Consider the following 6024-nt stretch of genomic DNA (forward strand, 5'->3'; position numbering starts at 1 on the left):
CACAAAAGACTAAACCATCTAAACATGAAAACCTTAAACTACATTCGTGGTAAAAAGTTAGTTGAAGGCATTCCGGATATAGTATTTAACCAGGATAAGGTTTGTTCAGCATGCCAAATGGGTAAACAAACTAGGTCATCCTTTAAGAATAAAGGAAATATTCAATCTAGCCGATGCTTAGACCTTCTTCACATGGATTTATTTGGACCAATTCAGGTCATTAGCCTAGGAGGTATGCTGTACACCATGGTAGTTATTGATGACTACTCTAGATATACATGGGTAATATTCTTACCATCTAAACGTGAAACGGTATCAAACCTGATTACTCTTCTTAAGCGCTTGCAAAATGAAAAATCAACTCGTATTAATTGCATTCGAAGCGATAGAGGTACCGAATTTACTAATAGCACATTAACCGCATATCTTGATGAATCCGGCATTAGACACGAGTTGTCTAGTGCTAGGACTCCTCAACAAAATGGCCTGGCCGAGAGAAGAAACCGGACTCTCAAGGAAGCCGCACGGTCTATGATAGCCGATTCCGGCATTGCTCAGAAATTTTGGGCTGAGGCTATCAACACTGCATGCTATACACAAAACCGGTCATTGATAAACAAATTTCACAACAAAACACCGTATGAGGTCTACTTTAACAGAGTTCCTAAGCTTAAATACCTCAGGATTTTCGGTTGTAAATGTTATATTCATATGAATGGTAAAAACCCAGCTCACCGTTTTTGATCCAAAAACCGATACCGGAATCATGCTAGGATATTCAGCAGTAAGAAAAAGCATATAGAGTATACAATAATAGAACTGCAACCATGGAGGAAACAATTCACGTTGTTTTCGATGAATCGGTTGAAAGCAATACTGCTTCATGCTTTGATCTACACAACAGACTGGTAAATAACGATATTCATTCTGACAATGAAGATGAGACTCCGGTCTTCAGGCGATTTGTCCATGACCAAATGGGTAATATTGAAACCCAGCCGGATCAAGCTGTTCCACAACAGGAAGCTGACACTTCGGTCCAATCCGAGGAAGCCGGTCGGTCTGACAATGTTGCTCAGCCTACCGACACGTCTAGCCTTGATCAAATAAACGGTAATTTGGTAGACATCCCTGAGCTGAATCTCAGAAGAAACAGTAAACATCCTCCTGAGCAAATTATAGGTGACCCTTCAAAACCTGTTCGAACTAGGGGTCAACTTCTGGAAGGATATTTTAACTCCGCTTTCATATCCCAGATTGAACCGAAAAGAATAGATGAAGCATTGTCAGATCCGGATTGGATCTTGGGAATGCAAGAAGAACTAAACCAGTTTGAGAATAGTAAGGTCTAGTACCTAGTTCCTAGACCGAATGATCAATCGGTCATAGGAACAAGATGGGTATTCAGAAACAAACTCAATGAGGACGGTTTGGTCACGAGGAACAAAGCCAGATTAGTGGCTCAAGGCTACAAACAGGAAGAAGGCATTGACTTTGAAGAGTCATTTGCTCCTGTGGCCAGGATTGAAGCCATTAGGATTTTTCTTGCTTTTGCTGCTTTCAAAAACTTCAAAGTTTTTCAAATGGATGTTAAGAGTGCATTCTTGAACGGTGACCTACGTGAGGAAGTGTATGTTGAACAACCACCCGGTTTTAAGAACGCTGCACTTCTAAACCATGTATACCGGCTGAACAAAGCTCTATACGGTCTAAAGCAAGCACCTAGGGCCTGGTATGATACACTGACCTCATTTCTATTAGAACATGATTTCACCATCGGTTCAGTGGATAAGACATTGTTCAAATTTGAAAAGAAGGAACATATCCTACTTGTTCAAATCTATGTAGATGATATCATTTTTGGCTCAACCGATCCTAAATTATGTGATAAGTTTTCAAAAATGATGACTGACAAGTTTGAAATGAGTATGATGGGAGAATTAAGTTTCTTCCTAGGTCTTCAGGTTAAACAACTCACAGAAGGGACATTCATCAGTCAACCTAAGTACACCAAGGAGCTAATAAAGAAGTTCGGGATGGACACCTGCTCCTCAGCAGCTACTCCAATGAGCTCATCAATCAAACTGGATAGGGATGATGAAGGCCAATCGGTAGATCAGATCGCATACCGGGGCATGATCGGTTCTCTACTATACCTGACAGCGAGTAGACCGGACATCCTATTTGCAGTTGGTGTGTGTGGGAGATTTCAGGCAAATACAAAGCAATCCCATTACACAGCCGCAAAGAGGATACTGAAGTATCTAAAAGGCAGACCTGATGTCGGTCTGTGGTACCCAAAGGACTCATCATTCAATCTAACAAGTTACTCAGACGCAGACTATGCAGGTTGTAAAATTGACAGAAAGAGCACCAGCGGAACATGTCAGTTCCTAGGTGACCGGCTTGTTTCATGGCATAGCAAGAAGCAGACATCGGTGGCCACGTCCACTGCAGAAGCTGAATACTTGGCGGCCGGAAGTTGCTGTTCTCAACTCCTATGGATCCAACAACAACTGAAGGACTTCGGTATCATAGCCGAAGAGTCCCCGATCTTCTGTGACAACACAAGTGCCATTGCGATTACCTACAACCCGGTTCTTCACTCCAGAACCAAGCACATCGACATAAGGCATCATTTCATTCGAGAGCATGTCACGCTGAAGCATATCCGGCTGGAATACGTACCGACCGATCAACAAGTAGCCGATATCTTCACGAAGCCTCTACAGGAAGCTAAGTTCTCTCAATTCAGACTTACTCTCGGTTTAACCGACATTAGTCAGATCCTTCCTAAGGATGCTTAAAAGGAAAACCGGCTTCGACAGATAAAACAGGTAGTTCCTTTTAAGCTGTTGATTTTTGAATTCTCAAGATGCCTATGGAAGAACCGCCCAGCCCATCAGACAGAGTAAACCGACCGGCTACTTGGTGGAAACGCCAACTAACCGCATCGGGATGAACAACTGATGACTGACCGGTTCGGAAGCAGGTCATCCTAGATTATTTGAATTTCACAGATGTGGAACAACTACCAATGTTTGCAGATATCTGTTCTGAAATGTTGCTTTTTCAAAGAAAACTGGTCGCGCCTAAAAAGACGTGAAGATCTTCTGATATCTTTCACGGTTCAGGCCTATGACCGACACCTAGACTGCAAACATGCCTATTTTCATGCAAAATCTTTTATCCTGCAGTTAATACATGTCATTCCATTTAATGCCTGGACAATAGGTTAGCCCCTAAACTAGTATTTAAGAGAGGCTAACACTCACCACAAAACTCACAAGTCACAAGAACACCCTCTCACTAAGGCAACCTAACCATGTCTCAATTCCCAAACATCCTCCAAGTCGATTTTGAATCCTGTACTGGTACCAAACACTATGAAGTGTATCGGATGATCAAGAAACTGGAAGATACTGGCCTTCAGTATTTTCTGGATGACAAGCAAAATATCTACCCTGAATCCGTCATGGAATTCTACTACAATGCCAGGGTATTCCAGGGCACACCCCATTTTGATACCCACATCCAATCAAAGGTTGGGGGTATAATTTTCGATTTCACCGAGCAGGACTTTGCTCGGTGCTTCAGTCTGCCTAAACAAGGGATCACAGACCTCAACCCTCCTGCAGACATTAAGGCTGAGGTATCCCTCTCCTTTGCCTGGTCAGATGAGCCTGTTAATGATCATGGTTCTAAATCTCTCTTGAGGGCTGAGTATCAGCTCCTCAATGATGTAATAGGAAGGGGCATCTTTGGAAGAGATGTCACCAACACCTATTGCGTGGCGAGTTTCAACATGATGGCAGCCATCATTACCAGCACGCCGGTAAATTGGTCCCGGGTGCTGTTCGACACCTTAGTTTGGATGATTAACATCCAGTCGGTCGGTCTTATTCCCCAAATAAGCACCCTTATGGTGGAACTTGGCGTTCCAACTTGTCCTGGCGAGGGGTTGAACCAGGCCCAGGTGTTAACCAGAGAGATGACCGATTCTTTCTATAGTCGGTTTGAAAGAGAATGGAGGAGGAGAAACTTCAACCCTCCTCGTGATGTCAACTCAGGCGCTCGCTAAGTCACCTCTTCTTGCATCCGGTCGTTTTGCTTCATGCACCGGATGTATTCTTATCCAACTCAAGCTTGATCGTTTCGGCCTCATCCGCGTCTCCTTCGGTTTTATGTGCTTTCTTTGATTTCATGAAAGCCATTTTTCGGCATTGTATCTGTTAGTTTCGGCATCTATCTAATTAATCTCGGTTATATTCAAATGCATTTAATGAGATAATCCCAATTAATGCAATTAATGAGATAACTCCCAACCACCCGCATATTTAATTCCCAACTAATCTGGTTACTTTCCAACAAACAATTACCTCGGGCTTTGCAAACCGCCGCTTCCCCATGCATCTTGAAAAGAGAAAGATTCTCTTCATTAATAAAACAAAACTAACTATCAATGCTCAGATTTTCCCTCCAAAACCGATCCTATATAAGGAGCTTTCCTCTCCTCATTTCATCACATCCAAAATCACTTGTACTCTTCTTGAATCTCTCTCTCTCCATACCATAATCATGCCGAGCCGAACATTGGGAAACTTTCTAAGTGTTGATTTCGGTTCATGTATGGCAGAATGGGACTATGACCACCCAAAGAAAGACATGTTTGAAAGCCTAATAGTTACCGGTCTTCAATCTTTCCTTGACGAATCCGGTCCTATACTAACTGAGGATGTCAAGGAATTCTTCAGAAATGCCATCAACTGGGGTGATCGGATTGTCACCACTGTAAGGAATCACACCTTCCGACTTGATGAAGCCGAATTTGCCACCCTCTTCAATCTGCCCAAAGAAGGGTTCTCTGATTTTCCGGCCATGGAGGGAACTGATGAATACTACTTTGGGTTCCGCTGCTCTGCAACCTTTGATCCGGCAGAACCCCATGGGTTAAAAACCCGCCTCGGTCGTAGTACTCAGCTACTTCTTGAGATTGTCACTCGGTCCATCCTGTGCCAATCTCAAAATCAGCGGTATTCAAAGAATACCTACAATATCATGACCCACATCTACAACCACACGCCCATCAATTGGGCAGCGGTCCTCTTTCAAATCTTGAGGAAAATGGTGCGGACCAAGAAAGGTCTCGGCTTTGCACCTCACATCAGCAAGCTGATCCTCAAGTACCGGCCAGATTTTGGACCGGGCACACCGGCATCCGCCTCAAACATTCTTGATAAAGATGCGGTGGTGGACAAGTATTCCAGAATGGTGCTTACTGCTTAAATGTCTATCTTTTGTATCATTCTATCGGTTTTTACTCTAATAAAATATCGTTTCAGTTTCAATGATCGTCTCTCTTTATTCTTTGCACATCTATCTAAATAACCGGCTTAACTTCGTTCTTATCCGGTATCATAAAATCTGATTAAAAATCGTTAACACACCGATCAATCAAAATATCTGAATAGAATTAAACCACTCGGCCACATAGAAAGGAATGTGTCATCCATGACATAGACAAGATTTTGGAGGGAAATCTCCCGCTCAAAGTAGCCGCCCACCTTTTCGTACGTAACCGCCAACAGTTTGGCGTCTTTTCACTTTGGAGGGAAAATTCCCGCCCATTCATGATGGGACGGTTGGGTTTCCAAACCGTGCCTATAAAAGGAGGCCTTCGGTCATATTTTTCATTCTCACGCAAATTCACTTTCTCTCTCTAAACTTCCTAAACTCTCTGAAGCCGATTTCTCTCATTTTTCAAACTCTTCATCATGGGTCGTGATTCGGCGTTGTTCAAACTTTACTCTCAAGTGGACTTCGAGGAGATTCGGCAGAATGGAACGACCGAGGCAAAGGAAGTCATTGACCGGCTGATTAAAACCGGTCTAGGATACTTTCTAGACGGTCCTCACGTAATTTACAGAGAAGCGGTCGAAGAGTTCTTCAACACCGCAATCATCTCCTACAACAGGATCATCGCAACAGTTTGCGGTTCCCAAATCGAGATCACCGAAGCAGTAG

Source organism: Impatiens glandulifera, chromosome 7, assembly GCF_907164915.1.
Source record: "Impatiens glandulifera chromosome 7, dImpGla2.1, whole genome shotgun sequence".
NCBI lineage: Eukaryota > Viridiplantae > Streptophyta > Magnoliopsida > Ericales > Balsaminaceae > Impatiens > Impatiens glandulifera.